This window comes from Chelonia mydas, chromosome 1, assembly GCF_015237465.2.
Source record: "Chelonia mydas isolate rCheMyd1 chromosome 1, rCheMyd1.pri.v2, whole genome shotgun sequence".
Classification (NCBI taxonomy): Eukaryota; Metazoa; Chordata; order Testudines; family Cheloniidae; genus Chelonia; species Chelonia mydas.
The window spans coordinates 178,169,384-178,180,336 of record NC_057849.1 but is presented as its reverse complement, the minus strand read 5'-3'; the positions used below and the strand labels follow the sequence as shown (position 1 = coordinate 178,180,336).

Below are 10,953 nucleotides of genomic sequence, written 5' to 3'. Positions count from 1 at the left end.
TTACCCCTGTTAACTATCTTTAACAATGGGATAGCACAATTACCTTACAAAAGAATTGTCCTACTCTCCCCAAACTTAATATGAAATTATAAGACTAATGTGACAGGGTATTGCAAACAAATGAAAACTAAAACTTGCCATGGAGACGCTAAAAATAATGTATATGCCTCAACAAGGAAATACAATACTCATTCTGCCTGTTTATTTTAAATACATACAATTTTTTAGTGCTGCTTTCTCACCAGTTGAGGCAAAACCAGAGAGACTGTAAAACCAGAGAGACTGGGTAAAAGGCTCATTCTATAGAGGAAGGACTGATGCTACTCCGCTAGTAGGGTATGGATTAGATCATGCTAATTGAACAAGGTAAATATTCCAGGGAGTTGCAAATGGAACAGGTGAAAATCTGATAGTAATGAAAGACTAATTATTGGCAATTTAGTGACTGGATATTCTGAGCCAGATAGAAGGGGATGATGGGGAAAGCAAGAAGGTGGAAGATACTGTCTTTTTCTGTAGTAGCTGTACTGCTGAAACTGTGAGAGCTAAGAGAATACTTTCTATAGATATTCTTTTCCTTAAACCTAAGAGCTGGACCTGACAGCTCAAGAGCTGAGTAGTCTTTACTTGTGTGTGAAAGGGCTCCCCCATCCCTTTTATCATGGATGAGATTTACTGAGAGTATAGGGTTTATATGTGGCAAAACACAGTGGGACATAAGTAGGTCTTAAGTTACGCACAGTGTCTTTTGTGGGCCCTCTCTATTGGGGAAGATTACACCCATGGTGAACAAACTTAACTGGCCAGCGCTTCTTATTTAACTCAGCGAGTTGAACTGCTAAAGTCATCATTCCCCAAGCACTGGGATGGTCTTTCAATTCTCACATTATAATCTATCATGCTGTTTATTATAATAATACCAAAAATATCATAAGTTCTCATTAGAACTGAATGTTTAATGTATTCGATGAACGTAGCGCTATGTTGGTTTTTTATTTTTATTTTTTTCCTTACTGGGAATTACTTTGACCACTGTCTTGTATGGATTTGTTTATCCAAAATGATTTGACAAATGCTTGTGAACATATTTCAGCCTATGGGCTGCTCTGTGCAATGTTTCATATAGCCAGTATTTGTAATTCACTCTCAGCTTATTTTAAATGAAAACACGGGTCCCGTAGTATGTTGCTGTTCCCTGACTGCACAAGCATATCTCTCTAGTATCTGGTTTCCAGTGATGATACTTGTAATCAAAAATCTGAAATTTAGTCTTTGTGAATATTTTGCAACTCAGATTTCTATTTCATGAAATATGCTTGTCAGAGAATGTATTTGGTAGAATGTTAATGAACATTTAGAGCATGAAAGTGATTAGTAATGGTTACAGATAGAGCTGTGCTTTTGATGCCCTCTTTGTCTGGATCTCTGCATTGCAGCCCCCTCATTTACCAACCGTGTAACCAACAGGCTCATCTGGGTTTGGCAACTGTACGTTTCTTCTTCCATAAGCCTGTGACAGTGGCTCGTTAGCGATTCAGAATATCTTCAGAACATGTAATTGCCCTGTGTCAGTGCCAGATCTCAGACTTTTTCTGTGTACAATAATGGACTCAACAAGTCCTGGATAACATTCAGTTTTGGTTTCCATGAACATCTCTTCCCCACACTTTGTCCCTTGTACAGTATACATCAGATGACGTGGTGTTTACTTACAGCTTGTTTTACTTACATTTATGCAACCTCAAAGGTTTGGTTCAAGAGATCCAGCTGAGACCGTTTTTTTTTCCAAAGGAATAAAACAGATGGTGTTTGGTCACTGCGGCTTTGGGGGACCATTTCTGTATGTAAATAAGCAGTTGGCCTTTTTTCCCTCTCCAAGTGCCCTTTCCAGACTTCACTGACTAACCCTTGTTAATATTTCAACAAACTATTCAGCTAAGTATTTGGAGGAAGGATGGATTGGGTCTGTTTGTTGTCAGAATCACAAGAATTCATTACATTAACTAAGGATTCTGATTACTTATGATCTGGTATCTCATAGCAGTTCTTGCAAACCAAATATGTAGAATTTCAGTGATGATGTTGTAGCTATTCCAAGAGACTGGTAGTATTTTGTAGGTCAGTTATTTATCATAACAATGTACATGTTGTTGTCCTGGGTGGGGCAGAATCCCATACAATCCAAATATATGCTCCATCACTCCCAGAAGAAGATTAGTGCCTTGTATGGTGCATTATGTACATACAATGCCCTCTATGGAGCATACCCATGACAGCACCCAGTGAAGTATTCATTTGTTCCCCTCATTTCAAATTACACAGAGCACAGTGTACTTTTCAGGAATAACATATAAACACAACAGATAGCATGCAGTATAAGCTGGCTTACCAAGTGATATTGCCTTCTTCCTTGGTAATAGTTATAATAAAGCATTTTTATATAAATGGGAAAACAAACAGATTCCCCAGTGTCTTGCCCTTCCCCTCTGTGAGCACTTGCAACCCGAAGGCATGGGTTTATCACAGGCTAACAGGAACACTTTCATGGGAGTTATAGGCAGTTCATCACTAGTTCTTCAGTTATGCTCCAGGCATGCATTTCTCCCACCCACAAGTTCATTGAAACAGACAGTGACCTAACCATCTAAGTTCTCTAAATCTTTGAGCAGTAGTAGCAGCAAATGGGCAGCAGCCCGTACATCACAGCACAATACTGTCATCATAGGTTGGAAGAGCTGAAACACTAGCAAATTGGGAGCAATATAAAAAACACATTTTCCTGCTGTTATCAGATAGAAAACATTCTGTTCCCCCAATCCTATCTAGTTACTTTTGCAACCAATCCATAAAAGCATCTACAGCAACACAGAAGTACATTACTTTGTATTCCAAGGAACATTAACATGAAACCGAACAAACCTGGGAATAGCATACTTTTCCCAATGTTGTCACAAATCTTTTCCTTTTGTTCAGATTTTGTTTTATTTATTTTTGGACAGTCACACTGGGCCAGCACTCCATTATTTCTTAAACCAGGCACTTAACATAGAATTGGAGAACTTGCAAGCTACTTTTGGAAAGATGAGATCATTAGTTGGTCTATATAATGCAAATTTGTCAGTGCAAATTAAATACATATACATGTGGATTGCTAATCTTGTAAGTGTTTCAGTTAAACACATACCTGTTTCCAACTAAAAAAGAATTAGCTGGAAAACTTGGAGAACCTTGATATAGTCCATAGAGCTGGTTGAAACTCTTGAAGTAAACATTTGTTTTATCAATAGGGTTTTGGTTTTAAAAAGAGAAATATTTTTTTCTGATGGAATTTATTTCCCTCTCCTGCCTTACTCCCCACTAGGGTGGGGGAATGGGGTAAAGGAAGTGAGAAAAAGTAGGGGAGGAAAGGGGGGGAATAAACCAACCCTTCACTTAAATATCTTACTCAAAACAAGAAGTGGGGGCAGGGGAAAATATTGTGAAAGAAAATGTTACTTTTTTTAAAAAAAACTTTTTTTCCTTTCATTCTTCAAGTCGAAAGAAGGTTTTTATTAAGAGTAGCCTAAAGGGGAAAAATAACCACTATTTATTATTACTTATCCTAACTATCTCACTGTTTGATAGACAGAAGAACAAGTTATCTCATGTATTTAACTATGGAGTTTTCTGAGGCAGGGACCATCTCTATTATAAAGGTGTACAGTGCCTACCAAAGTGGAACCTGAACTCTGACTGGGGCTGAAGGCTTTACTGCAATACAAACAATAAATAATATAAAAAATATTAGAACTAATCAAACTGGTAAAGAGACTTAGCAAAAAATGAGAATTTTTATTCTGAATGCTTTGGCGCAGAATTACTTTAGTCAAAATTGGTAATGAAAATCTTCAGATTCTCAGTTGTTTGTTTTTTCTTTTCCTTCCTCTTCTATCCCCAACTTTTCCCTTCCATTTTGCTTCTGAAAAAGGAAACAAAACCAAAAATATTTCACTCTTTCCCCTCCCAGAAACTGATTGTCAGGAGCACAGCTGGCTCCCAGCCTGGGTCGCTAAGCAACCCAGCAAGCTCAGCTGGGCACAATGAGCCTTGTCCAAAAGGCTGTGCTTCCTGATTGGGCAGGAGGAGAGCCTGCAGCCTGCTCCTTGTACCTTGCAGCACAGCAGCTGCTCAAGGAGAACTATGCCAGCAGCTGGCTTCCTCTGCTCCTGCTTCCAGTCCCTGTTCAAGTCTTGACCTTGTCCATTCCAGCATTTGCATGCCCTGCTCCCAATCCTGACTCTGGTGCTGACCCTTGGCTTGGCTCCTCATCCCTGATTCTGGCTTTATGCTCGCCCCCAGTATCTGACTCCTGGATCTACGTTCCCCATTACTCCAAACTGCCACTGAAATCACCAAAGTCCTGCTCTGTCCACTAGGTAGGCCACTCCAGCCCCCACAGTTTACCTTGATTTTTTTCCCCATTAACTTTTCTCACTACTACTTCTAAATGTTAAGGGTTCATTGGGAAAATTTTAAGGAGAGGAAAGGAAAGTTTGTCATTCGAAAACCCCCATTTCTTTAAAAAATATCATTTTAAAAAAAATTCAGTTTTTGTTTGAAAATTTCTGACCTGATCTAAAATATTTCCACTGGGAAATTTTATTTTTCATAATAGAGAAGGAAAAAATAATATGGAAACTTAATGCCAGCTGAAATATAACTGCTCTTTCATCCTTTTGAGGTGACCAAGAACAGGGGACAGAATTTGAAAAATATTTCTATTTCTGCAATCTATTACTCTGGTATATAATCAAGCAGATGGCTCTGGATAAAAATGTTTTTCCCTCCACCCCCTTCAGAAAGGCTAATTATGTTGAGTATGGTAGGCAAAACTGGATACAGGTCTTCTGTTTACCTCTCCTTTTTTCTTATGAGAGGAGAAATGAGCTCATTTTGGGGCTAGGGAATATTTACGATGTATGAAAACTCTCCCCATGATTGTAGTGGAACTGGGGGGAAAAGAAATCTTCTCCATCTTATTTTCTTGACATTCTTAAACCTCTATCCTTCTCCCTATTTCCCTCCCAATATAAATGTGGTAATTCTGGTGCACAGTTAAAATACAAGATAAAGAAAAGGCAATGCACTAAGCATATAACCAAAGAAAAAGAAGGATGTCGTAGATGGGAGCAGAGCACTCCAGGAATTAAACAATTGTCACAAAACCATTCGGTCTTTAGTTCTTTGTTCTTTTTAGTTTTTTTAAATTAGCCATAGATTATAGTTGACACACTGGATAAGTTCATTTTTGTTCTAGAGTTAATGCTTGTTCTAGCAGAATTCCCCACTTTGCCTCGAGATAATATTGCTGGAAGTAAAAATATCTCTAAAGCTAGAACAAACTTTAAGTGAACCTACTGTAGTTAGCTTGCCAAGTCTCTGTAGAAGGCTTCTGTTTTATATGGAAGCCACAGACATCCATATTTAAAATGAATCTAAAGAAAATACTGTGCTCTTCTTTACATATGCTGAAAATACACCTGACAACCAAAAGACCAGCTGTCTAATGGCTTAAAACAAGGGAATTTGGTATCATCTAAGAGATCGTCAAACATGGCAGAAGAATAATAACAATAGGTTCCTAGTGCAACTCGGGACACAAAGGTGGCATTGGGACCTCTACCAGGGTGGCTTTTATATGGTCCAATAACCAAGGGCTGAACTCTCAGAAGTTTATTCTTTCACATTATTAAATATCAAATTACACCTTTAGTAAACAACCTGTGAAAGGTTCTTTCGCTCTTTCCTGGAAGGCACAACAGGGGGAAAATGGCAGCTCTATAAAATTCTTTATTTTGAATTAGTTCGAAGAGTGGCTTTCCTGCTGAAATATTGTTGGCTATCATGACAATCCAATTAAATAAATTACTTAAGTTATTTCCCATAATAAATCTCAGATCATATGGCATGTTTACAGTATTTGTCATTCATTGCAACAAATGCCATTGCAGCTTAACTGTATAAGGAGTGAAATAAGATGTATTTTAATTTCCATTTCGGAGTGCTCTAGCAGAGTATATAGCAGAGCTTTTGTGACTTCCTTCTTCCCCCAGTTAAATCAAGTCATTCTAGGTTTTTAATCATGGAAATGCTTGCTATTTTTATTTATTCTTGAATAACTCCTATTTCCTCTTTTTCTTCATTGAACATGCAATTTATTGTATCTGGAAAGGTGCTAATTATTTAACGTGTACCTGCATGACCCAGTACACATTGTAGAACGTTTAGTCTATAAAGCCATTGCATAATTGTACCTTTTTATTCTAACATAGTTTGCATGAGATGGTGGCTATTGATTACCATTGCTATTGTAATCATTAGTAGTTGTTTGATTTCACCCTATGTAATCTGCTTCATTGTTACTAAAAACAAACTAACAACAAATAGTTTATGTGGATGTATTTGAAACAATCATGATATAATGCTATATCAGTGGGTATTTTTAAATTGATTCCATAAAACTTCAGCTAATAGTGACTAGATCAGGGATTGGCAACTTTTGGCATGTGACCCATCAGGGAAATCCACTGGCAGGCTGGGACGGTTTGCTTACCTGCAGCATCTGCAGGTTCAGACTATCGCAGCTCCCACTGGCTGCTGTTCGCCATTCCAGGCCAATGCAGGCTGCGGGAAGCAGCGTGGGCTGAGGGATGTGCTGGCTGCTGCTTCCTGCAGCCCCCATTGGCCTGGAACAGCAAACCGTGGCCAGTGGGAACTGCTATCATCCGAACCTGTGGGCGCTACAGGTAAACAAACTGTCCCGGCCTGGCAGCAGATTTCCCTGGCGGGCCTCGTGCCACAGATTGCTGATCCCTGGACTAGATGCTTAGGGTGGAGTAGTATTTAGCTTTCACCTAACTTTCCATTGAAGTCCAAGGAGTTGAACTGCTGACTTCAGTGGGAATAAAGATAGGCCAAAGCTGAGCTCTCCTGAAAATTCCACTATTTGTCTTTCCTCTTGCCCTGCCCTACAAGAAAATCCTGCCCTACAGATGTTCAAGACCATATCCTCATGAATACTCCAATGCTGCTTATGTGGGCTACCTTTCTGACATGGATTTTAGAGATTAGCATGTGGTCTAATGATCAGAGCACTGGCTCAGGTGTCCAGGATTCCTGGCTTCTTTTCTAGATTTTACCACTGACCGGAGAAGTCTCTAACATGTAACTTTTGAACTGTCTATTAATTCTGTGTAATTGTTTCTATATGTAGGTCCCCAAGTTGATATTAACCTCTGTGTGCCTTGAAAAGGGTTTAATACATGACACAGTAAACTAGTGTCTGCAAAGCATCATTCATTAAAGCATAGTTCTGCTGCTTAGCTTTCCAATACCACTCATTCTCCACAAGGAGTTTCCAGTGAAGGAAAAAGATTGCATGTTGCTCTCTGCTAGCCCCCTGAGACCTTGTGCTGGGCTGCACGACTTTCCCTGCTCTATGCAAGACTGAATGATTTCAACAGTGATTTTTTTTTTCTTAGTTCAGTATAGATAAATCTGGGCTATTGTTGGGTGGTTTCAATCAGAATTTTTTTTTGGCCTTCTTTCCTGATTGTTTTCTTTCTTTCTTCTGTGCTCCTCGGGGCCATGAGCTTGGTATTTTGGTTGGTGCTGCTCTCTCTTGAGATTCATACTAATCAGACTGGAAATCTTTCATACCACTATCCCAAAGATAATTTTAGGTTGTAGTGTATGGAGGATGAAATATGTATTCAGGTTTCTTATTAGAGATGGGCCTAAGCTGTGGAGTTTGGATCCGGATGAAAACTTCGCCTGGGTTAGGGTGGTTGTGGTTTGAATCTTGGGTTTTAGTTCAGGCCCATGTCTGCCATCCCCCACCCCAACCCATGCAGACTGGGCAGAAGTCAGAAAGATTACCAGAGCCAAGAACCTTCTCCCAACCCCCCGTGCATATAGAACCTTGCATGTTCTTGCTTTTGTACTTTACCTGTAGGATTGGCTGAGCTGTAACCTTTCTTGAAGCTCAGAAATATTTATTGATATTGCTCCATGTATATTCTGTACTATCTTAGTGCCTCTGTGCATTCGTTGAAGTAATTCCACTGACACTTCAGTTGCTGTCTCAAGCTAGGTTTAAATCTAAAGTTAGTACATTTTTTTCTTAGCCTCTTTTTGTTGCCTCGTCTACCTGTTTTCATTTTTTTTTATCAAGTGCTCAGAGAGACATATGTGCAGCGTGCTACATAAGTGTAAGAAAATTTGAGAGTCGTAGCACCTGACAACTTGTAATTGTTTTAACTAAATACTATGTACCTTCATAATCATAAGAATAGTAGTGCAATACATGATCAGTAAAAAAAACAAACAAACCAGAATAATGTTGGCTCAAAGTGTATTCTGTAATTTTCAGAGTTCTTAAACCAAAGTTTGTGAAGCACTTCTAGATAATGCTCGTGACTGGTTCTGTCAGTTATCAAGCAGTGATACTTCCTACTCCTTGTAGCCTGGTCTATGACTCTTTAGGTCAGATCCTCAGCAGATGTAGCTCAACACAGTTCCGTTTGCATTAATGGCTTTAGATCAATTTATACCAGCTGATGAACTATCTCTTAGAGTTTTTCAAAGTTTATCCTGTCAAAAGAGTCTATTAAAATATCTAATTAACTTTCTCTGCAGTTGCTTAAAGTACTTCCTTTACCAGGGATCTTTCTTTGGTGTTAGTTTTAACTGTGATCAGATTTGTTGATGTCATCAAAATTTGGAGGGCGGTTAGCACATGTAACCAAATCAGCAGAGTGACGTGCACAACTACAGAAGGAGAGTGGAAAAAACAAAGTAGCATTGCAACCAAAAAGAAGAGATATGATGCTAAATGGAAAGCGATCCTCTTATGGAAAAGGATTCCCTCCCACTTTTATTTGCTATATGACCAAGTAGTTGTGCTTGTTGCACTACTGAACTTATTTATTTTTGTCTCCTTTTAATCTTTTCATACAATATAGAGAAATAGAAGGTTGGGAGGACAGGTTGTTCACAAGAGGATTTCGTTCTTAAGAACCAGGGCAATATATAAACAAGGATAAGCATGTGTTCAGTGGGTATGAGGTGAAATACTTCAGCACTAGATTAAATGATAGAGTATTGTTTGTTTGTTCCAGTCCTTGAAAGAGACCTTTTAAAGTGATTTGAGATAATATAGGCCTAGATTCTGCCATCTGCAGTAGTTCATAGATTCTAAGACCAGATGGTATCATTGTGGTAATCTAGTCTGACCAGCTGTATAACACAGGCCATAGACCTTCCCCAAAATAATTCCTAGATCATATAGTTTTCTCAACTATCTTGATTTTTAAACATAGTGATAAAGAATCCAGCACAAACTGTCATTGTTCCAGTGGTTTAATTACTTTGTGTTTTTTTTAAATTACGTTACTTCCAACCTGAATTTGTCTAGCTTCAACTTTCAGCCACTGAGTCATGTTGTACCTTTCTTTGCAATATATATTACTTAGGGCATGGCTACACTTACAGATGTAGAGTGCTGGGAGTTAAACCAGCTTTGGAGACTGCAGCAGGGAAAACGCTGCCGTGTGTTTACACTGTCACCTGCAAGTGCACTGGTTGGCCACATTAGCAACTCTAGCAATGCCACAAAGACCAGTGCATTGTAGTAGCTATCCCAGTGTGCAAGTGGCTGCAACGTGCTTTTCAAATGTGGGGGGAGTGTGACATGGAGTATGTACGTGGGGGGAGAGAGACAGTGTGTTTTGGGGGGCTGAGAGTTTGTCTGCATGCTGTCTTGTAAGTTCAGACAGCAGCAAACCCCCTCACCCCCCCTCATTTCTCTCACACTCACAACAGCAGCATTCCACACTTACGGTTTGCTTTGTCCCGGAGCAGATAAGCATGCCAGATGTCAGAAACAGAGCCTTGAAAGGGGATATCCGCATGCCTGCAGCAGCTTTCAAAACAATGAGAAGAGTGGCCATTTGACTTCAGGGGATTATGGGACATTTCCGGAGAACAATCACAGAGAAGTAATGCAACACCTCGTCCACACTGATGCCCGGGCGTTTCAGCCGGGGCGCAGCAAGATTTATGCTTCTCCTGGAGGTGGATTACCAGGAGCGCTCCAGTTCCAGAGTCCAAACGCTCTACGTACCTTGCCAGTGTAGACACCTCAGGAGTTAGGGTGCCCAGGGCTGCTTTAATGTGCTCTAACTTGCAAGTGTAGCCAAGCCCTTAGATTGTAAGCAAGTCACCCTTTAAGCTTCTCTTTGTTAAGCTAAATAGATTGACTTGGTAGCCTCAAGGAGCTCAAAAAGGACGTTCATAAATTGGAGTGGGTTTGAAGAAGAGCCATGAGATTGATTAAAGGATTGGAAAACATGCCTTACAGGGACAGACCCAAGAGGCTCAATCTTCTGCATTCTGTGAGAAGAATAAAAATTCTTTCTGTCTTGCTACTTAGCAACTCTTGCCAATGTTTACATTTTATTTTAGAAGTATCTGTTTTCATTACTTCTGCCAATCTGATGACTTGTTTCTTGTTATGTCCCTCAATTTTAGGCATGTTGAGTCAGATAAACTCTCTCACTGTTCAGTAATCATTAAATGGTAATCATGTCATTTGCGGTATTGATCTGTAGCTTTCATGTTTACTTCAGAGAAAACAAGAAACAACATGCTAGTGAATTCAATAGTCAAGACTGAAAAAGAACTGGAGGTAGCCAGATTTTTATATAGAACCATATTATCAGATGTCCTACCCACCTCCTAAAAGTTTCTACATTTTAGGAAACCAAGTCTCCCACTACCCTTCAAAAACCAGCTCACCTCTCCCTTCTAATCAGCATCTAACAATAGTTTTACATCTAGGTGTCATGCCCCCCTCTACCATCAATAATCACTCTATTCCCCTTTTTCTCACTGGGCTCTAGACACTATCTTATA

General features: G+C 39.5%; 1 long non-coding RNA gene across 1 annotated transcript in view; it reads left to right on the top strand.

Annotated features, from left to right (window-relative positions):
• The first annotated feature begins 350 nt into the window (after positions 1–350).
• The window catches only part of LOC122464113, a 148,531-nt gene continuing 137,928 nt past the window's right edge, over positions 351–10,953 (top strand). The window contains exon 1 of the long non-coding RNA XR_006288001.1: positions 351–538. This is a non-coding gene — a long non-coding RNA (uncharacterized LOC122464113). The remainder of the gene's footprint in view (positions 539–10,953) is intronic.